Source organism: Arachis ipaensis, chromosome B03 (assembly GCF_000816755.2).
Source record: "Arachis ipaensis cultivar K30076 chromosome B03, Araip1.1, whole genome shotgun sequence".
NCBI lineage: Eukaryota > Viridiplantae > Streptophyta > Magnoliopsida > Fabales > Fabaceae > Arachis > Arachis ipaensis.
The window spans coordinates 81,934,720-81,959,256 of record NC_029787.2 but is presented as its reverse complement, the minus strand read 5'-3'; positions in this window follow the sequence as shown (position 1 = coordinate 81,959,256).

Sequence of the window (24,537 nt, the reverse complement as noted above, 5' to 3'; positions counted from 1 at the left end):
TGTTGGTTTAGAAGCTATACCTGCAACGAGGATTTATCTGCGAATTTCTAGACCACGCAAAAGTTCTCTCTTCAAAATGGCACCGTTGCCGGAGAACTGCAATCGTGTGCCTTATTATTGGTTATTGTAAATATTTTTCTTTTATTTGTTTAATTGTTTTTGTTTTTCCCTTTTTATTTTTATTAGCTACTATGAATTCTCACCCCTCTCGCTTTGAGTTTGGTTCTAATATCGTTGAAGGGAATGGAAGTTATAACAGGAACATGCATCAAGGTCAGAGAACTCAAAGATGGATGAAGCCAAGGGGATTTGATCAACCCTTTAGGCAACAACACCCTCCAAGATATCATGGACAAAGACCATTCTACAATGCATACCAAGCTAATAGATATGATGGACAACCTTGTAACTACCAACAAGCCCCACCCTGTGCCTATAGACCATCCTCTCAACATAACTTTGAACCACCACACTCACAATCTCCTTTTCACCATCCACCACCATATGATCCTTATCTACCCCAGTTCCAATCCGATTACTACCAAACACCACCACTTCCCTATGTACCATGCCCAAATCCATCACCTCGAGAATCACAGTCTCGTCTCAAGGAAACAGTAAATCAACTTCATACAACCCTTCATCAGCTAGAGCAAGCAATACATCAATTAGCTTCCAGACGTTCAAACCCTCAAGGAACTCCAATAGCTTTATGTGAACAATCTAATGACGAACGTAGCATGAAGGAGACACTAGAAACCCCAGAGGGCAGTAATGAGCACAACTTTGTTCTGGAACAATTGGAGGAAGCTCAGATTATCCAAGAAGAAGAAGTACTGATTGAAGATTTAGGAGATGCTAAACCTTCATGGGAATCCAGAGTTGTGAAAAATACCGTCAAGGACATTATAATTGATGCTAAGGAGGATAGTGCACAAACCCCAAGGCAGGTATTTTATGAAGAACTAGACAGAATGACCCAAGATGCAAGTTTCCTTGATGATAGTAGCCTCAAGTCAGGTTCTCCTAGTAATGAACTTGCATCCGCAAGTGAATTCTCTGAGATCAAAGAATCTTCCCCAAGTGAATACGAAGATGATGCGGAGGTAGATTTCTCTCAACCTCCAGCTTATGACTTAAGTGAAGAGGAAGACATTGAAGACTTTGATCAAGACACAGATGCATTTGAAGAATTTTGCAAGGAAATGGAGGAATTCGCAGAAGACTACAAGGGAGTAGAACTTACAGAACCACTGGAAACACCTATCCCAAGGCCATTACCACCCAATACAAGCTTCAAGTGGGTACAATCCTTAACCTTTAACTCTATTTTTTCACTTAAATATGGTTTGCTTGAAACAGATGGCCAGCTTAGAGCTCTCTGCGGCTTTAAGAGTAAGAGGGGAATGGCTCGTACTCAGAGCTGGTGCACAAGGTTCAATAAGGTTCCACGCTTCAACTCGAAGTGCACGGATTGGTATCATGTTCAATCGAATGGATCTCGGAAAATGTTTGGTCATCTTGGTGAGAATCTAATTTCTGAACCGCCCGGACGAAAAAATATAGATCAAAACGAAGGCGGATTTAAAAGCAAGGTATGGGATCCTGGAAAATATTCTGATATTCGTAACCCCGGGAGCCTAAAAATCTGTTTGAAGCTGCTCAGAAGCTTTACATGCCTAGTTTGGGACCCCGGAGGCTGTTGGCATTCCAAACATTGGTGGAGATTTCTGGATGAATTTAAGCATAAGGCACCATAACAGGAAGCTCATCCAATGTCCAACTTAAGGACTTTAACTAAAAGGGCTAGGTGGGAGACAACCCACCATGGTATGATCGTTCCTGTTTCCATTTTATTTCATTTTGTTTATTTTTATATTGTTTTATTTTTACTGAACCTGGATGCTATTCATAAAATTTGCATTTAGCATTGCATACTGAATAATTGCATACCTGCATAAATAAAAAAAAAGAAGGAGAAGAAAGGCGTGCGATGCGACCGCATCGCTAAAGCGATCGCGTCGGTTGCGAAAACCACCTCCCACGTGTCCGCGTCATTCACGCGGCCGCGTGATCTGGATATCAGCCTAAAAATTCAACGCCCAGAAATTTGGGCTGGAATCGTGCGGCTGTCGTGCGTTTAGCACAAAACGGCTCATGCGTTCGTGTCCATCACGCGAACGCGTCCCTAGCAAAACACCCATCCCACGCGAAAGCGTGAGCGACGCGTTCGCGTCGCGTGAATTGCACAACACCCCAAAGGAGACAAAGAGTTGCGCTGAAACGACGCTGGAATCGTGCGTTTTGCACAATTTCCAGTGACGCGGTCGCATGCCTCACGCGACCGCGTCATTCATCCTTTTTCCTATTCCATGCGATCGCGTCACTCACGCGATCGCGTCAACCCCCCATCCACCCTAGCCACGCGATCGCGTGGATTCAAATTCACTAACCCCAGTGACGCGAAACCCTATCCCTCCCGCGTCCCCATTCTTCTCCCCCAACCCCCTCTGCTCTCCCTCCCTCCTCCCTTTGCACCCTTCACCACCACCCACAAACCCCTACCACCGGACAGCCGTCCACCACCACCACCACCCCCAAGCCATTTCTCTACCCTACTTTCGTTCATACGCCTACCAGGTTCCGCAAACCGCCACTCTTCTTTCAATTCGTAGTTAATTGCACATTTTTCCGTTTACGTTCAACACTAGGCTAGTTAGAGATGTATGTTGTAGTGGATTCTAGGTTGTTAGGTAGCTAGGATGTGGTTAGTGGATTTAGGCCTGATAATTGCGCTGTTCGTGCTTCTTGTTTTATCAATTTCGCAATTCTTATGTTGTTGCTGTTCATATGCTGTTCTTTACTGTTGCATGCTGCTTTTTACACTATTTTTTCGTGTTCATATTCCGTATTTGTATTTGCAGCTGTATTTTAATTCATATGAACTGTTCTGCTTGCTGTTTATTACCCGGGAACATCTAATTTTAGCCGGAATGCTGCCCAAATTTCTGTAAACTGTTCTGATTTTCCTTCATGTTTTGGTTTTGGCAATTTGGATTCTACTTTACTCAGCTTTTACCAAACCAATTCATGAATCCAAGGACAAGCTTTCTTATTCTTTTCGATTTCCTGGTTAATAAATTGCATTTTTGATGATTCAATTCTAATTTTTGCTATTTCCATATCTATATGAATCATCATCAACCTTATTTCCTTGTTTGAATATGAGTTGACTGTTGCTTATAATTGTGAATTCTTGTTACTTAGAATTGATCATCATGCCACTTACTCTGACTTTCTTTTTACTAACTCCTTGCTTTCAACTTTCTAACCTCTTTTTCAATCCTAACCAACCTAATTTTCCAAACATCTCTTCTTGGTTTTTCACTATTCTCTTTAACCTTCTAACCAAGGCATGATTATAGTTTTTCCTAATTAACATGAATTCTATTTCTATTACATTTTGGATTGTAAATTTTTTCTTCTCGGATTTCTAACTCCTATATAATCCAAAATGCACAATTATTCACCTCATTTCATTATTCTACTGCTCATTTGCCACTTTATGCTTATCTTGTTATTTTCCTACTTGTTTTCCTGTTTTTATTATATCCTGGATTTCTATTTTTTTTTCAGGATGTCTGACCCTCAAAGAAAAGGAAAAGGAAAGGCAACAACTGGCAAACGGAAAAGAGGTGAATCCTCTATGTCTCTCCTGGAGCTTATGCATGATGAATCCTGGCGGGAGAAGCACTTCACCCCGCAGGAGAAGGCTGACCAGCTCCTCCCTGCCAATGATCCAATTAAGTTTGCAAACCGATACTGTGAGCTCAAGTATCCGGTGTTTGCTACCTCCAGAAATCTATACCTGGAGAGGACTCTGAAAATTCCAGAAGAACTACAGCAGTACACCTCCGATCAGATCAAACAAAGAGGCTGGTTCTTCTTGGAAAGGAATTTAACTGAGGTCAATGCTTCCTGGGTAAGAGAATTCTACTACAATTATTTTAAGACTTCCCTGGATGCAGTGCACCTCAGAGGGAAACAGATACTGGTCAATGAAGAGGCCATTGAGGATATTCTGCGCCTTCAGCCTAAGTCAGATCAGCCTGACGGTTACCAAAAGGCTGAAGAGGACATGTGTTTTTTGAGATTTGACTGGGATGCTGTCAAGGAGAGGATAGCCCTTGACTCTACTGTCCCATGGGTCATGGGTAAGAACACCACCATGCCTAAAGGAATCAAGCGGATATACTTGAATGATGAGGCTCGGCTCTGGCACCAGATCCTGAGTAACTTTATTATGCCAAGCACTCATGAGACGGAGCTGCCTGCTGCTATGATCACCCTCCTCTGGTGTGTGATGGAGGGTAAGGACCTGTACCTGCCACGATTCATCCGGCACTATATGGCCAGGGTACATGTCAGAGGCACCCTCCCCTTCCCTTATCTGGTCACCCAGCTAGGCCGTCGAGCTGACGTGCCTTGGGAGGATGCTGATGAGAAGCCACCTGCTGCGGACTGCAAGAAGATCATTCCTCACAGCAGGAACTTTCTGGTTTTAGGCCACAGACCTTCATTCCTTACTGCTTCTGATGAGACAGCCACACCTTCAGTTGGCCTCTCTTCTTCCACTGCTGCACCTGCCCCACCCACTGCACCCCCACCTGCTCCTGAGCCTATTTACCATTTGGTGCATCGCCTCTTCGCCCGATTGGACCGTATGGAGCGTCGCAACAAGCGACGCTATGAGCACCTCAAGTTGATGATCCGATCCGGCGGCGACATCCCCTCCGAGCCTGACACCCCTTCTGATACATCTAAGGCAGAGGCGAGCGCTCATGAGGAGGAGACACAGGCCCAGGCGGAGCAGGCAGGACCACAACAGGCTGCGCCACAGCAGGAGGAGCCACAGCAGCTTCAGGCCCCCGATACAGAGATTCCTATCCAGTCAGAGCCTCCTCTACAGCAGACAGATCCTCCTACCCTCATCCAGTCTGCAGATCCTCAGACCACCATCGGGACTCCAGCAGCCCATCCCTCCAGTGATGACACTCCTTCACACCCGACTTGAGTGAGCATCAAGGACGATGCTTTATTTTAAGTGTGGGAAGGTTGCCATCACTGGCGTATTTTTTGGTGAACCACTACAGACTCTTTTTTCTTATTTTGCTTATTTTTCTGTATTTTTATCTTTATTTTTATTTTTATTTTTTCAGTACTTATACATTGTTCTTTTCATGTGTTTTTACTCTATTTTCTACATTTTGCACTTTAGTTCATATTTTAGCCATTTAGTTTAGTTGCAATTCTAACTTAGTAGTTATAGAATATGTGGATTAATTAGTATAGTTTACCCTTTTAGCATATGATAGTTTGGTTTAAATTGAAAATAAAAAGGAAGTAAACTAGAGACTTTAACATAACCAAAACAATCCACACACCTTGTATATATAGCATTACATGTTAGTTAGTTAACAACATTTCATCAAGGAGGAACACTAAAACTTTAAAGCCACCCAAAAAAATTTTACATTGAGAATAATGGGAACTCTTGATTTTTACTTACATAACATGTGTAACTGATATATAAGTTTTGAGCTAGAGAACACACAGCATGTGAGTTTTGAGCTTAATTGTATGGTTATATTTAAACCATAATTTTTATTCATGTGTGTTTCGCCCTTCTTTTTATTCTGATGTTCTTTACTTTGTTTTAATCTATATGTCCGATTGTAGAATATAGATACATACCAAGAAAGTGATTGGGGCTATTACTTGAATTATTTGCTCACTTATCCCAAATTAGCCTACCTTTTACATCACCCTTGTTAGCCTCCTTGAGCTTTTTAATCCCCTCTTTTTCTGTAAACCACATTACTAGCCTTAAGCAGAAAAATAAATAAATCTCAAGTTGAATCCTTGGTTAGCTTAAGATAAGGTATTGTGTATAATTTAAGTGTGGGGAATTTTATGGGAACATGGATGATAGAAACAAGGTAGAAAGTTAAAAAGAATAAAATAAAAATTTTGGGAAGCATGCTCATGTGAAATCAATTGAATTACCATGTGCAAAATAAAAGAAAAAAGTTTTTATTTTTTTAGGGGATAAAAAAAATTTCCCAATTGCAAAATAAATGCACATGGGATAAAATTAAAGTTAATGCATGAGCTTGCAACACAAAGTGAGAAAAGTTGGGCAAAAAGGTTAAGAAACTTTGAATTGCAAAATGTGTATATTAGGTGAGATCTTAGACTAATCAAGGATTCACTTATTAGCTCACTTAGCCTTATACATATACCATTACCTTCACCTTGGCCCCATTACAACCTTGGAAAAGACCTCATGATTTTTGTATGCCTATATTCTATAATTGTTGATTGGTTAGATGAAGAACAAAGTTATAGAAAGTAAGGATAAAAAGAAGAATAGAGTGATTAACCCAATAAACACTGAGTGACCAGAGAGTAAACACATAATCCAGTGAGGGTTCAATAGCTCATCACCATATATCTCTGCTTAAATTGTTAATTGTCTTGTAAGTTTGTAAAATATTTTACCCATCTCAATTGTAAAAGCGCTTTAACATTATCTAAGGTTGGCTATGCATATATGATTCCTTGAGAATGTGAATTAATTTAACTACATGTAAGTTTTATATACAAGTAAATGACAATTAGAATTGCATGATCCATTTAGGTAGTTACATTTAGGATAGATTGCATTGCATGAAATTCCACCACTTTAACCTTACCTTACTTTTTATGTTGGACTTAGCATGAGGACATACTATTGTTTAAGTGTGGGGATGTTGATAAACCCATATTTTATGACATATATTGTGCCCAATTCAAAAGATTTATTCAATCTTTCACCCACTTATTCATGTAAATTGCATGGTTTTACTTTCCCTTCCTTATTATGTGATATATGTAAAATACATGTTTCCTATGCTTTGAAATTATTTATTTTAATTACCCTTTATTATCATTCGATGCCGTGATTTGTGTGTTGAGAAGTTTCAGATCCTTTAAGGCAGGAATGAGTTAAAGGATGGAAAGGAAACATACAAAAATGGAAGGAAAGCACAAAATGAAGTTTTTGAAGAAAATGGCAGCGACACGAACGCATGGACGATGCGGCCGCCTGCCCACACGAAAAGGCAGCGACGCGAACGCATGACTGACGCAGACGCGCACCTTAAGCAGAACACAGATGACGCGAATGCATGACCGAAGCAAAGGCGTGACAAGGAAACTCCAGATGACGCGACCGTGTGACCCACGCGAACGCGTGACAGACGCCACGCACCAGAAAACAGAAAATGCTCCCAGCGATTTCTGAAGCCTTTTTGGCCCAGATCCAAGTCCAGAAAGCACAGATTAGACGTTTAAAGTGGGGGAATTCATCCATTCATGAGGAATGTATTGAATTATTCACTTTTCATAGTTTAGATGTAGTTTTTAGAGAGAGAGGTTCTCTCCTCTCTCTTAGGTTTTAGGATTAGGATTTCTTATTATTTCAAGTTAGTATTCCAACTCTTTATCAGGTTCAATATTCCTTTTTATTATTTTCTTAATTTAATTTATGAACTCTTCCATGTTACATATGATTCTCTTAATTAATGTTATTTGAGGTATTTCAGTTTATGATTGCTTTCTTTTATTTATGTTACTATTGCTTCCAATCTGAAGATATTTTTATTCGAGTAAGTTTATTTTCCCCTTTTGGCTTTGGTTAAGTAATTGGTAACTCTTGAGTTATCAAACTCATCGTGATTGATAATTGTTATTTTTGCTAATCAAATCGAATTCCAATAACTCTAGTCCTTCCTTAGGAATTGACTAGGATCTGAGGATCAAACTGATTAGTCCACTTGACTTTCCTTTGTTTAGTAAAGCTTAACTAAGTGGGATTAAACTCAATTCTCATTACCATTGATAAGGATAACTAGGATAGGACTTCCAATTTCTCATACCTTGCCAAGAGTTTATTTTATAGTTATTTATTTATTTTACTTGTCATTTAATTTACTTATTCCTTACTTTTAAAACCCCCAATTTACAAAACTCATAACCAATAATAAGAACATACTTCCCTGCAGTTCCTTGAGAAGACGACCCGAAGTTTAAATACTCGGTTATCAATTTTAAAGGGGTTTGTTACTTGTGACAACCAAAACGTTTGTAAGAAAGGACTTTTGTTGGTTTAGAAGCTATACCTGTAACGAGGATTTATCTGCGAATTTCTAGACCACGCAAAAATTCTCTCTTCAACGAGCCATTAGAATAGGCATTCATTATATGCATCTTCTACTTGTTTGTTTGCTTTGCTTAATTTCAGATATGCCTAAATAAAACACATGTTTACTTGCTAACTGTTCTAATTGTTGTATATGTACTTTACTTGTGCTTTACTTGTCTGCATTACTTGTGTTTTCTGCTGGCATTGAGGAGGTTCGGTAGGCAGTGACGATGGGTTGACAATGTTGGTAGTAAATCGCTTCGTGAAGAGTATATCACGCAATTCGAATTTTGGGGACAAAATTCCTAATTAGGAGGGGAGGATGTAAGAACCGGAGTTTTTCACGTAAAACTGCTTTAATAAAATAATAACTTTAACTGCCCGGAATAGGTTCAAAATATAAAAATATTCTTTTAAAAAACAAAGTGAAATTCGAATTCAATGAATTTTTCTGAGTTGGAAAATGTATCTTTTGCGAAAGATTTTTATAAAAATACCCATTTTACCCTTGAACTTTACTTATTACCAAAAATACCCGAAAGCTTATATAATTATAAATTTAACTTGATCTTTTTATAAAATTACATTTTTCATTCTAAAACAAAAAAATAAAAGATCTTGGTTGTTCTCTTTACCCAAAAAAATGAAACCCTCCCTTTATTTCTCATAAAAATTTCACTTGATATATAACTCCGTTTTTAAGTTTTTCGTTTACCGACTTTTCTCAGCTTTTACTTTAATCTTTTAACCACCAAATCTCATCAATTTTTTCAAAATATCACATCACAACAGTCCCAAAACCATTAAAACAACCACAGCTGAGCTGTTCCTCATAACCAAACCAACAAATCACAAGCAACAATAATAATTCAACATAAACTCATTCAAACTCAAACAATAATCAACCAAATCAACATTTACTTATCAAATTCATATTTAATTATTATAAAGTTATTAAACCCTACCTCCGTACGAATTTAAAATCAACAAAAATTCTAGAAAAATTTTTTAATCGAGCTGTTGAAGAGGAAAACGTCAAAAATTATCTGTACCTCCTAGAATTTCAATTGACTGAACTCAAGGAAAAGGGGAGTTACGTCTCCATCAACTTCTACCGAAAAAAATAATGCTAATACGTAGAGGAGGAGAATATAAACTCTTTTATCGGATTAGATTTTTTATTGGAGTTACGGATCGCAAGAAATCATGGAAGGAAGCTTCACGGTTTCATGGCCTCAGATCTCACTCACTCTCGGCTTTTCTTTCTCTTATTTTCTTTATCATTGGTTTAGTGAATGAAGAATGACTATGTGATCAAGATAATGTAATTAATGAAAGGAGGCGTGTGTTATGATTTAAGGGCCATGTGTGATAAATGGATGATTTGGTGTCACAAATCTTTCTTTTCTTCTTAAGTGATTCAGTTATGATAATGAGTAATTGGAGAAGATATTTATTTGGTGGGAGGATGATTTGTCAAAGCAAGGTTAAATGTCATGATAAATGGATGTGTGTGTAATAAATCTTTCTTTCATTGCTCTATATAGTTCGGCTATGGATGTTTTGTAATTATAAAAAGATATTTCCTTCATGAATAGATTAGGTGCCATGGCTTGGTTAATCATGGGTTAGGTGTCGTATTTTAGAGTTGCTGATTCAAGCAGTTTAAGTTATAAATATCTTAAACAAATAATTATAGAAACTGAATATATTAAAATACAAGTAATAATATATATAGAGTTTAATATATATGAGTTATTAATATAAATGACATTAATAATTTGAGGATGAAAGATATTTGATGAAATATTAGCTGAAGTTGACTAGTTAAAATAAAACTAATCGCTTTTAAAATATTATTTTAAAAAAAATTCGCGTTAGTGCAAAAATTAGAGTTGTTACATTCTACTCCCTAAAAGAAAATTTTGCCCTCAAAATTTTTTTTTACATGTAAACAGGTGCGATTAATCGGTTCTTATCTTATCTTCTAGTTTTTAGGTTTATTCTGTTTCCTCATCTCGTCCCAACTTACGTATAACAGTTAAAGAAATAAAGGAATGCAATTCACCAGAATCGTAAAGTGCAGTTAGGAAGCGAGTCTTGACACAATACTGACCTTAGGTTAGGGAGTCTAAGTACAACCATCTTCAGCAATCATTATAAATACTCTTGCTGGCTATTGCGGTCTAACTGAATTTTGAGCAATCCTCTTCAGGCAATTCCTTGCCATGTGTCCAAGCCCACCACAGAAGTAACAAACATTCGAACCAAATCGACAAGGATTTATACCATGGTGTCGTCCACACTTATCACAAACAAGGTTTGCTAGCGCTGGTTGTGGTTGCCTATCAGTGTTCCGTCCTTGCCTTTCTCCATTACCACGGGCAGGAAGATCGCCAACTTGTTGATTCCTATATGAAGGTGTCTCATTCACTTTAAAGTTCTTTTGCCAAGGAGCCATATACCGATTAAAATTATTCGGTGGTAAATCTTGATGACTCTCGCTGCCGCCATCTTCTCCTCACAGTCCTCCACCAACTGACTCTTATTGACAAGCTTTGCAAAATTTCGTATCTCCAGTGGGACCAATGAATGCATTAACTTATCGCGAAGTCCTCCTTTGTACTTCAAACACTTCCATTCTTCAAAATTATATGGGTTTTTCTGACAGATCTTAGAGAATCAGGACAGATCCTCAAATTTCTGGGTATACTCTACCACTGACATATTCCCTTGTTTTAACTGCATCAATTCCATCTCTTTGGCATCACAAACAGATCTAGGAAAATACTTTTTGTGAAATTCCTCCTTAAAAGTATTCCAGACAATCTCTTCTACCTCTTGTCTCAGCAAGCGTTCCACTCCATGTCACCAATGTTCAGCTTCTCCCTCCAGCATATAGGTCGCGAATTTCACATGTTGTCCTTCTGGCATATGTTGCGCTCGCAGCGATTTCTCAATACCGTAGAACCAATTGTCAGCTTTAGTTGTAGCAAGCATCCCCTTAAACTTAGGTGGATTTACTTTCAGAAAGGTTGCCAACGTCATAGGGTTACCGTGATTTCCAGCGTCTTCATCACCATCGCAGCCTCTATTGCGCTCACCATTACGTTCTCTATTACGATCTCCGTTCCGCTCTCCTAACTGGTCAATTGCTCGCGTCGTAGCAGTTTCCGTTTTACGCACAGCATTAGCCATGGTGTTTATCACAGCTATAAAAGCATTCACATCCCTCATCAGTTCATCACAGGGTTTGCACTACGCCTACCACGTCCTCGTCCCCGTGCAGCCATCAAGATCCTGTTCACACCTAACATTCAATATTAAGGTGATCAGTCTTAACATTTCAGGCAAAGTGTAAATAGTCTCTAAAATGGATACACAACGACATTCATGCAATCCATATCACAAGGATATCCTATATGCATGAGAGTATGCAATGAAGCATGATTCAGTCCATTTTCACATGCTTTAATAGGAATGAACTGCTCTGATACCAAATTGTAACGACCCAATTTCCAGTACGTCATGATCATATTGAAAATCGAGCGCTACTAACTTGTCTTCCTAGAGTTAACTATTACTTATTATTAAGCCTGTAATTGTGTTAGCACGAGATCAATTTTTCTTGGAAACTTTCTCCTTTTTACGTGAAAATCTTGGTACAAAAACGGCGGGTCTTGGAAAGCTTAAACAATCACATACAGAATTACAAGAAACCAATGAGTAAAGCAGCCAGTAAGATAAGTATAATAATGTACATCACAAACATTATAAACAAGAGTCATAAAGAAGTCAAGTCAGTGTACCAACTTACACCGCTTATATATATATATATATATACACACACACACACACACATACATACATACAGATATATAACACTTCGGGCCTTGGCCCATAAAGGAAGCCCCTAATCTGGAACCCAAACTAACTTAGCCAGTCTGTACAACTCCTAATCTCTCGGTGGATCTATCTAAAAGTGAGAGACTAAATAAGATAAGCATAATAATGTACATCACAAACATTATAAACAAGAGTCATAAAGAAGTCAAGTCAGTGTACCAACTTACACCGCTTATATATATATATATATATACACACACACACACACACATACATACATACAGATATATAACACTTCGGGCCTTGGCCCATAAAGGAAGCCCCTAATCTGGAACCCAAACTAACTTAGCCAGTCTGTACAACTCCTAATCTCTCGGTGGATCTATCTAAAAGTGAGAGACTAAACCAAAATTTCTACGTTAAGCTGAAGGCGCCACCTAAAATACACTACCAGCTCTTACTGTCTCTGATCAATCATTGCAGCCAAAAGACAAGATTTTTATCACCTTCATATCTTATAGTGGGTCCTGTTTACATCTGAAGAGGAAGAAGGAAGGGGTAAAAACTGGGGAGTTCTTAGTAGGGGGAACGAATCCTCTCCAATGGAGAAAAAAATTGACCCTGTCCAGTGGAAGATCTCAACTCTTAATAAAATCAACGGTCCTAATTACAACTATAATTATGACTATCACTTTCCCAATTTTTACAAACCCTTCTTCTCTTCGATTTCACTTTCCACGAGCCCATTCTCTTCTGTCGCAATAACAACAACAAGAAGAAGCTCTCTCTTCTCAAATTCTTTAAACTCTTGTTCTTATCTTCAATTCCACACTCCACTCGTCCTACTCTCTTCCCCAACAGTAATAACAAGAAGAACCTTCATTCCTCATCTTCTTTCTCCTGCTTCAACAGCTCTATGAGTAGAATCTAAGGTTTGAATACCTTTTCAGGTTCTTCTTTCTCTCTCTCAATCACTAAATTCCTAAATTAATAATCCTTGTTGATAATAATTGGTTTGAATTTATGTGGTTGGTTTTGCAATTAGGCAGGTACCTTATGCATTTAGGATATGAATGGTCTTATTACTGATGTGGATGACAAGATAAAAAAAATTAATCTTTGAATTGCCATAGTTTATGTTTGCTATTCTACAATATTTTATTCAATTCTTTTGATTTTTTTCTTATTTGTATTTACTTCTAAAAATACTTTCTTTTTTTTTCAAACAAAATTATTTTTCAAGATTCTGTTTTTTGAATTAGGCATTTGGTGTCACTTTAAAATAAGTAGAGGAGAACTATGAGGTTCTGGAGGATATGTGTTGTAAGTTCTGCCTGCATAAACAGTTTTATTATTCCTGCAACCATCTTATGGTTTCATCATGTTTAATTTATAAAAAATTTGATGACTTTACTTATCTGTAATGTTAGCCATTCAAGTAGTACCCTGTTTTCATTATTTAGACCTTAATCATATTTAGTGGTGATTGAATTTTGATTATATTATTTTGTTATGCAAAGTAGCCACTGCTTTTAATTGGTATGACAGGACTGAGTCTACAATTTTCAAATTCTACAGATAATTGTCAATTTTTTTTATATTATTTCCAGAGCAAATGAGTTAGTGAAGATCCAATCAGTTTAAGCGAACGCTTTTGTGAAGAGTTCCACCAAGACATGATAACACTTAATTGTCTAACTCGTATGAAAATTCTGATGTTGAAGATGAGAAGCATAGGAAGAAAATATCTGTTTAAAATTGTAATAGGATATTGAGTACGAATTGGTATGGAGATAAATTTATTGTGCATGAACTTATTGTTCAAAATAATTGTGTATGTTCTATAATTTGAGATATGGTATTATAAAGATACAAATTGAAATAGAGAAAAAAATTATATACAAGTTCTAATCAATCAAAATAGTAAAATTACAATATGAAATTCAAGATAAATATCCTAAAAAAATTATAAATAACAGATTCTTCTTCTCTTTTACACCATTCTGTTTTTGTGAGATCTATTATAACTCTATTTCAATAATTCAGTCAAATATTTTCTATGATCAATAGCAATCTAAGCATATTTGACATCAAAAAGCTTTGTTAGTATGCATCCAAGATTTTATAAAAAAAAATCAATATAAAATTGTTATTAAGTGAAAGAAGTAAATAAAGTATTACTATGCTAATTTGTTTACAATAATGTAAGTAATTATTTATTGAGATGTTTTATAACTAAAAATTACCTTAAATTTTATAAACTTTCTTGATTGTTCACAAATGTATTTGGTTAAAGAAATACATCCAACAGTTCCTATTGGATATAAATAATCATAGTAATGTTAAACACCAATAAAAAAATTCATCATGTTAAATAATATATAAGTATCATTTTACAAATAGTTAAGAAAACTTACCATTAATAACCTATTAAAACCATGATCATCTTCTTAAGATATTGAACCATACAGCTTAATGACCTGTATAACATGAGAAGGAGAACAACTTATAAGAGTTAAAATAATCTAAAATAAATATAAAAAATATAGAAATTTAAAGTACTCAACATTGTACTCATACCACCTACTCTATTTTACTACCTAATTTATAATTCTACATCTTTTGGGCCAATTTTTTTTTGTTCACTCACAGATAGTATTATTTAATAAATTACTAAACTACCTTGTCTTGTTGTTGTTATGAAGTGTTGCTAATTTGACTCTTCTTCTTATTTTTGGGTTGATTTTCAACAAAACTTTTTAAACGCTTTCTAAAATTTTTTACACCATTTCTTCTTTTCAAACCTCTGACTTCTAAGTTTTGAAGGTTTGTACATTGAATTGGGAGGGAAGAATCAGCATTGTTGATTTCCAATCCCAAATTTAGTTTGTAGATATCATCAACTTTTTACTTAACTCCTCCACAGCTTTTTCCATAAAGACACGTGCTTCTTTACAATCAGAGGCTTGTGTGACTGTTCTTACTAACTTAGGACATGTTTGCTTAAACCATTGTGTGCTAGTAAGACAAGTATCTTCTTCAACTATTCTTCCATGTGTAAGGTCCCACATTGGTTGGGGAGGAGAACGAAGCATGCTTTTTAAGGGTGTAGATACCTCTCCCTAGCATGACGCGTTTTGACGAGTGAGTGAGGGGGGCTTCGACTATCATCCCTGTCATCAAAGGCAAAACCGTGAGGCCTTGTGTGCCAAAGCGGACAATATCGTCTAGCGGGGGGTCTGGGCTGTTACAGATGGTATCAGAGTCGGAGCCCAGATCGATGTGCCAGCAAGGGCGCTGGGCTCCCTTAGGGGGTGGATTGTAAGGTCCCACATCAGTTGAGGAGGGGAACGAAGCATACCTTTTAAGGGTGTGGATACCTCTCCCTAGCATGACGTGTTTTGACGAGTGAGTAAGGGGGGCTTCGGCTATCATCCCTATCCTCAAAGGCAAAACCGTGAGACCTTGTGTGCCAAAGCGGACAATATCGTGCTAGCGTGTGGTTTGGACTGTTACACCATGCATATCTTTTACTAATCCGCTCATTGCTCCTCTTGTCCACCTCTTCAAAATATATTGATCAGGCAGTAATTCAATATCTGTAACATCTAAAACTTTGATTGTATGACAACACGAAATGCCAAAACCCAAAAGTCTCAAACTTTCTACAATTACATGAAATTGAATTCAAGGAAGGATCAAATGTTACTTTAAACTCTTTATTCTCATTGCACAATGCAACCAGATATTCATAAACAAAGCCTCTCTCATTTACTTCTCTTATGCAAGCTACAGAATATTTTTCATATTCCCCTTGAAAATGATCAAATAATGGCAAGGTATATACTTCTGAAACTTGTTGCAATAGTGGTGAACTTACCATCTTCAACCTGGGTAACTTTTGTTTGGATTGAAATTTACCTTGTAGTTCATTGTATCTCTTATCATTGACAACTCTTTCAAAGTGATTGAAAAATTGAATTATGTTTAGGTTTAGTTTCATACAATTTTTTAGGCCTACATTCAAACTTTCACTAAGCTGTGTACTCTGCATGCCAATAGTGAAGGCATTGTTCATATAGCATCTTGCCCACTTCTTCTTTAATTTATACAAGTTCATCAACCACTTATTTTTCTTACGATCATAGTCATATAATAATTTATCCCATGCTCCTTTGAAATTAATTTCATCTACATATTCATACATACATGCTTTAAAGTCTCGTAGAAAATAAGAACCATTCTTAATCAAATTACCAAGATGTTTAATGCCATTTTGCATTAAATGCCAAGAACATAAAGCATGATATATTTCAGGCATTACCTTAGCCAAACCATTAGCCATTGTAGGAGGAGCTTGATTTGTGAATATAGTTTGAGGCTTCTTGTTTTTGTGTGTCTTCAAAAACTCTTTAAACAGCCATTCAAATGAATCTGAATTCTCGTCGTAAAGAAGTGCAGCTCCAAATATCACTACCCCTCTAAAGTGATTAAATTCTGCAAACACACCCAAAGGCTTACAAGCATTATTAGTACTATATGTAGTGTCAAGAGTAACCACATCACCAAAATATTCATAATCAATGATCATTTTTGCATCAGCCCAAAAAATGTTTGTTATTTGTTCTTCCAGATCTAACTGAATAGCATGACTGAATGATAAATTTTCTAGAGATTTTTGTTGAAAATATGCTAACAAGCTGCCTGCCTCCCCGTATGTCATGCTTCTCATTCTTTTGGTACGGAGATAATTTTTTTGGTCTAAATGTGTATAACCAATATTTTCTCTTCCACCAACTTGTCTACTCATCAATTCAAATGAAGCCCGTTGTGTGATTCCCGAGTCATCTACCAATTCAATTTCTCGATCTTGAACCTGAGGTATTTTTCGTTGACATGCTAACATGTGAGTTGTCTATGAAAGATGAAAAGGTGATTATGCTCACTGAAAAATCATGAATCTCATACTTTTCAATACCTTTAATATATCTTATTCCTAATTTTACCAAACAATTAGTCCTTGTTTCAAGTCTAGGAATGATAGTCAAAGAATTCCTTTTATCTAATTTACCCTTCTTTGGCACAGACGAACCTAAGACTTAGAATTTTTCCATCTGCATTTTTGTTAGAATATTGCTTGTGGACACCAAATCCCATCCTCCTACCATAATCAATCCAAAATTGCCATGCCTCTTCTACAATGTTAAAGGTTTTGCCCAATTTAGGTAGCCAATCAAATTCTACATCCATATTTTGGGCATTCAAGGAAACAGTAGAATTGTTGGACATCCTAAAATGAAAACAAGAATCAAAAGAAAAACTATTTAAAAAGTATTTTTTTTAATTGTTAACAGAAAAACTAATTTAAAGATTCAATTACAGGAATATGAACATTAAAAAACAAACGTACTCATACAGCACGGTTTATTAATTTTCAATCTGAAAACTTATAGCTTGAAAAAAAATAATATCAAACTAAATATATTATCAAATGATTGGGAAGAAAGACTTGAGTAAGGGAATTAGATAAAAGAGACTGAGAATGAGAATGAAAGAACAAAACCTCAATGTCGAAGGAGAAGAATCGTTATCCTCAAAATGAGCCTGTAATGGCCTTCTATTAGCATCACAAGACATTAACTGCTTGAAAAGAAGAATATAATAGAAGTTCAAAAGTTTAATTTTCCAGAAAAGATGGTGAAGAGAAAATAAGCGTGGGAAAATAATAAAAATAAAAGAAGCTGGAACGTGAGAATTTGGGAAAGTGATAGTCATAATTATAGTTATAATTAGAACCGTTGATTTTATTAAGGATTGAGATTTTCCACTGGACAGGGTCAATTTTTTCCTCCACTGGAGAGGATCCGTTCCCTTTAGTAGGGTCGGGGTGGATAATTAGGTTCATTTTATTTTAATCCTTAGTCGACAGCAACACACCACAGAACACAGACAAACTTCAACCAAGCATGACAAGTAATTCACTCAGAAGTCAATTAACTAAAAAGCACACAAACACGTTCACAGAATTTCACAACATAGAGATATGTGCAAACAAGTATGATGCATGTCTAGTCCTATACAGGCCATGAGCTCATGTGTCGGTTTGTTGCCCGATTCCTGACACTGGTTCCGATATAAGCATTTCGTATCACCGTCCCTATCTCAGCTAATGTCCCCTCCATGAGCGTTACACATCGCCGTCCTCATGGGGGAACATTCCTTTTAGTCTCCAGTGAGCATTACGCATCACCTTCCCCACTAGACACTTGGCACTAAGGCCCTAACAGCGCTCAATTTCTTTCAATTTTTGCTCTCTACTCTACTGCCGTAGATATTCCTTTAGTTAATACCTTCTTCTCTATCTACTCTATTGTGGCAGACGTTCATTAAAAATATTTTCAGTCACTGCTCTCTACTCTTCTGCGGCAGAGATCCTTTTACTTAATATATATCCTTCTCTTTTTATTCTTTTTCTTTTCTTTTCTTTCTCATCTCTCTCTTTTATTATCTTACTTCTTTTTTCCGCTCTTCTTTTCTCCAATACTTTAATTCTTTATCATAATTAAACTTCGCATTCTTCTCTCGCCTTTTCCTAATGTCTTATGAAAAAGAATCATAAGATTCTTAGATTAGCTGTGTCCTCTAAAGTTTTTAAGATTTCTTCTTTTTACTCTTCTCTAACTTAAATATTCTTAATAGAATGATAACAATAATATAAATAAGATAATTTAAATAGTAAATAATATATATAATTTTTCTTAAAAAATAGTTTTTAAAACCTTATATTTATAAAAAATAACTCTAAAATTTTATAAAATAGCTATTTTACCCTTGAACTTTACTTATTATCAAAATTACCCAAAAACTTATATAATTATAAATTTAACTTGATCAATTTATAAAATTATATTTTTCATTCTTAAAAAAATAAAAGATCTTGGCTGTTCTCTTTACCTTAAAAAAATGAAACCCTCCCTTTATTTCTCATAAAAATTCCACTTGATATATAACTCCGTTTTCAAATTTTTCGGTTATCGATTTTTCTCAACTTTTACTTTAATCTTTCAACCACCAAATCTCATCAATTTCCTCAAAATATCACATCATAACAGTTCCAAAACTATTAAAACAACTACAGCTGACTTGTTCCTCATAACCAAACCAACAAATCACAAACAACAACAATAATTCAACATAAACTTATTCAAACTCAAACAATAATCAACCAAATCAATATTCACTTATCAAATTCACATTTAATTATTATAAAGTTACTAAATCCTACCTCTATACGAATTCAAAATCAACAAAAATTCTGGAAAAGTTTTTTAATCGAATTGCTGAAGAGAAAAATATTAAAAATCGTATGTGCCTTTTAGAATTTTAATTGGCCAAACTCAAGAAAAAAAGGAGTTATATTTCTATCAATTTTTACTGAATAAAAATAACACCAACATGTAGAGAAAAAGGATACAAATTTTTTTATTGGATTAAATTTTTTATTAGAGTTACTGATCACAAGAAATCGTAAAAGGAAGCTTCATAGTTTCATGGCCTCACGTCTCACTCTCTCTCGGCTTTTCTTTCTCTTATTTTCTTTATCATTGGTTTAGTGAATGAAAAAGGACTATATGATTAAGATAATGCAATTAATGAAAGGAGGCGTGTGTTATGATTTAAGGGCCGTGTGTGATAAATGGATGATTTGGTGTCACAATTATTTCATTTCTTCCTAAGTGGTTTGGTTATGATAATGAGTAATTGGAGAAGATATTTATTTGGTGGGAGGATGATTTGTCAAAGCAAGGTTAATTGTCATGATATATATATATATAATAAATCTTTCATTCATTGCTTCATATAGTTCGGCTGTGGATGGTTTGTAATTATAGAAAGATATTTGCTTCATAAATAGATTAGGTGTCATGGCTTGGTTAATCATAGGTTAGGTGTCATGTTTTGGAGTTGCTGATTTAGCGATTCAAGTTATAAATATTTTAAATAAACAATTATAGAAACTGAATATATTAAAATACAAGTAATAATATATATAGAGTTTAATATATATGAGTTATTAATATAAATGACATTAATAATTTGAGGATGAAAGATATTTGATGAAATATTAGCAATTCTAAACTCATAAAGGAATACAGATAATTACTTATATCGGAAGCAACCAAACTTGATAATAACAATAATATTATTATCGAGGCTCCACTATAATTAGACCAAGTAAAATAAATAAATAACAAAATAATAAAATTATATTACAATTTATTTTACTTCACTAAAATTACATAAAAACAAACTAAAATAACAACTAAAAACTATTAATGATGCACATGCATCATATATATGCATATAAGCCACATTTTCATTTTTTTTGTTCCCTTAATGGCTTCTGCCAATTTCTTTTCCTTTCTTCTCTTAATGGCTTGGGCCAATGAGAATGGTACCAAGGTAATGGTAATAATTAATGGTAATTTAGTAGCTAGGTGTCAAGTTCTGGAGCTGCTGAGTCAGTGGTTCAAATTATAAATATCTTAAACGAATAATTATGAAAACTGATATATTAAAACACAAGTAATAATATATATAGGGTTAAATATATATGAGTTACTAATAGAAATGACATTAGTAACTTAAGGATGAAAGATATTTAATGAAGTATTAGCAACTCTAAACTCATCAGGAAATATCGATAATTACTTATATCGGCAAATACCAGACTTGATAATAATAATAATAATAATAATAATAATATTTAGGCTCATTTTAATTAGAGCAATTAAAATAAATAAATAACATAATAATAAAATTATATTACCATTTATTTTACTTCGGAGTTCGAAGTCAACTCGTCAAAATAAAATTAATCGTTTTTAAAATATTATTTTAAGAAAAATTCACGTTCGTGCAAAAATTAGAGTTGTTATATTTTAACCCCCTAAAAAAAATTTTTGCCCTCAAAATTTCCTTTACATGTAAACAAGTGCGATTAATCGGTTCTTATCTTATCTTTTAGTTCTCAGGTGTGTTCTATTTCCTCATCTCGTCCCAACTTACGTATAACAGTTAAAGAAATAAAGGAATGCAATGCACCAGAATCGTAAAGTTCTGTTTAATGAAACGGGACTCATGCTCACTTTGATCTTATGCATGAAAAATAGAGTTTCCCTTTTTCCTTTTAAGTCAAATCAGTCGGTCACATTTCAAATCTTTCTTGTTTAGTCACTTCAAAAACTGGATATCTTTTTAAAAAATTTAAAATTTTTCTTGAAAACCGTTTCATTAAATAAATTCAAGATTTCAAAAAAAGTTTTCATTATGCATTTAAAGCGGTTTTCAATCAAGAAAACCTCTCTCTTCTCCACTACTCCACTACGCCATTCTTTTTTCCCTCTATTCATTCATCCCTTCTTCATTGTGAGAAAGAAAGTTGCTACTAGAAGAGGCACCGACGCCTACATTCCTCCTTGCAATCCTCCTCATTCCAAACCCCAATACTCACATACACATTCACTCTCACTCATTTTCCTCTCAAGCATCTCTACCAGCATCCATGGCAAGAAAGACCATTCATCCTAGGACTTTCTCAGCACAAAAGGGAGCCGAGTCATCTCGGGCTAAGGAAGGAAAAGGAAGGGGTCTTATGCACGAAGATGATCGTCTGCCGTCTCTTCCTCCACGCTCTACCTCTCATCCTTTAGGTCGTTCTGTTCCATCAAGCCATCCCTCCAAGAGCTCCAGAAGACCTGTTCTCAAACCAACCAGGAAACCTCCTAATCTTGACTCCCTTGATTATAAAATCCATTTTGGTAAACCTTCTCACTCTCACTATGATCCTCTTTGCTTTTCTTCCTGTATGGATTATGAGTTTCACAAACAAGTCATTTCAAACTGTACTCTCTGTTCTACTTTTGTTGTTAACCTTGATGCTCTGGCTAAAAAAGGAATTAATTTCAAAGTTAACTTTCATCTTTTGAATGGAAAAATATTTTCAAAATCCGAAAAACCAGTATATCCGAATTTAGTCAGAGAATTTTATGCCAACATGCTTTTTCATGAGAGAGACATTCACTCTTATGTCAAAGGTTGTCAAATTATTTTGAATAAGTAGACCATCAGTGATGCCCTCGGGTATGAAGACATCAGAGTGATAGCATATGTCTGAGGAAAATGGGATGACCATCTAGGTATCTCTCATCAGGATTCCCTGGCTAGCATTTGTGAAAATGTTCACTTGTGGATGGCATGATTCCCACTCATAAAGCTCTAGGTCCTATTAGAGCTCAACTTCATTGAATCGTCACACATATCATCTTGCCTCAATATGGTTCATACCAGCGTGTTACCATATGTGACATTTTGGTACTCTGTGTTATTTTGAATTTTTCTCCAATTTCTTTTGCTTACCTTATGATCGATCATATACTCGACTGTGTTAGAAGTGAGAAAAATATTTTTCTTCCTTATGGAATGTTTTTGACTTGCATATTTGAACAATTTTCAATTGATCTGAGCAATGAGCCTGTTGAAAACAAAGTTTCCTCACTAAAAGGTGGCGGTGTGATGACATGTCACCATGTCATATTTTTTTATGCTTTTTCATACAAGAAATTGATGATTTGTGCTTAAATATTGAATGTTTTTGTACTTAATTGGTATATTTTCTTGATCTTTTAATTTTATAAATCTTGTAGGAAATAAGAAGAAAAAGAAGCAAAGAAGCACAAAATAAGTTAAAAAGGAGAAAAAAGAGCTTTGGGGCACACTTTGAAGTTGGAGCATACTTTGGAAGCTTAGGCCACACTTTTAAAAGCATAGCCCATGACCAAATCAAGGAAGAGAAGCGTGGCCCAAAGGAAGAAAAGCGTGGCTCAAAATAAGGAGCAAGAGCACAAAGCTCTTGCCGAGAGCTTTAGAGCTCTTGTGGAGAGCTTTACTTCAAATAATCAAAAGCCAAGCTCTTGCCAAGAGCTTAAAAGCTCTTTGCCAAGAGCTTTTTCGGGCTTGCCTCAAGGAAAATAAGCATTGGAAGCAAATTTTCTCTAAGTTAAAATCTGGACGCTCACAGCATGACCATGCCTCCTTCAAAGAGCTATAACTTGAGCTACAGATATCCGATTGATGTGCTTTTAGTTGTGTTGGAAAGCTGACATTTAGAGCTTTCCAACGATATATGGCAATCCATATTTGGCATAGAATTGAGGCACGAGTGAAAGGAATCTTTAAGGGTTAAAAACAAGCAAAAATGAATCAAAGTGCTTCCACCAGGATTCGAAGAGGGATACCAAGGGAAGACACTAGGCGCTACTCTTGTGCCAAGGAAAATGGCCAGCAAGTGCTTCACCCAAGACTTGAACCATGGACCTCAAGGACAAGTAAAGCTCTTGCCAAGAGCCGAGCTTTGCCCTGGGAGTGTGACCCATGGTACAAAAATCAAATCAATTCAATCCTGCACCAAAATTTAAAAGCCCATGGACATCACTTCAAGGCACAAGAACAAGTTAGCTTAGGAATTTATTTTTAATTGTAATTTGTTTAGAATTTCATTTTTTCATTTTTATTTTTATTTTGTGAAAAGCCTATAAAAAGGCATCTGCTTCATTTCTTAGGGGAGCTCCATTAGAAAGTATTGAGAAGGCTAGCTCCAATAGGGAGTTTTGCACTCTTTAGTTTTCATTTTGTTTTCTCTATTAGTTTTCTTTTCTGTTTTGAAATTTTGGATTGAGATTGGAAGGAATTCTGTTTTCATTCTCCATCTGCAACTTCTCTTGTTCCTCTTCTGCAATTTACTCTTTCATTTTCATTTTGCAATTGTTTTTGTTGAATCAAGGAAGGATTTGAGATCTAGACTTGTTTTCTAGTCTCTTCCACTCCTGAGATCTTGAACCACTTTTAAATTGCTACAAATTAAGCACTGCTTTTCTGTTTTGAATTCTTCAAGCAATTTCCCTTTTCTGTTTAGATCTGTTGCATGATTTTGCACCTTTTACTTCTATGTTTGATTGCTATTTACACTTTTCTGTTGAATTTTAATTTCCAGCACCCACTCCCCTTTATATTTCATGCAATTTACATTTCTTGTCATTTAAGATTCTTGCAATTTACATTTATTTCTCTTTAAGTTTCTGTCCAATATTACTTTCTGCACTTTAATTCTTCTTGTCATTTACTTTCTGTTGTTTCAATTGTCACTCAAATCACTCAATGTTAGCTTGACTAAACTAATCACCCACTAAAGTTACTTGATCTATCAATCCCTGTGGGATCGACCTCACTCTAAGTGAGTTTTACTATTTGATGCGACCCGGTACACTTGCCGGTGAGTTTTGTGTTGGATCGTTTTTCACACATCACGGTGCAATAAAACAAACCAAAGGAAAGGGTACCAAGGTCACTAAGGACTCAATTTTGGAAGAAAGTAAAGACGAAAGTCT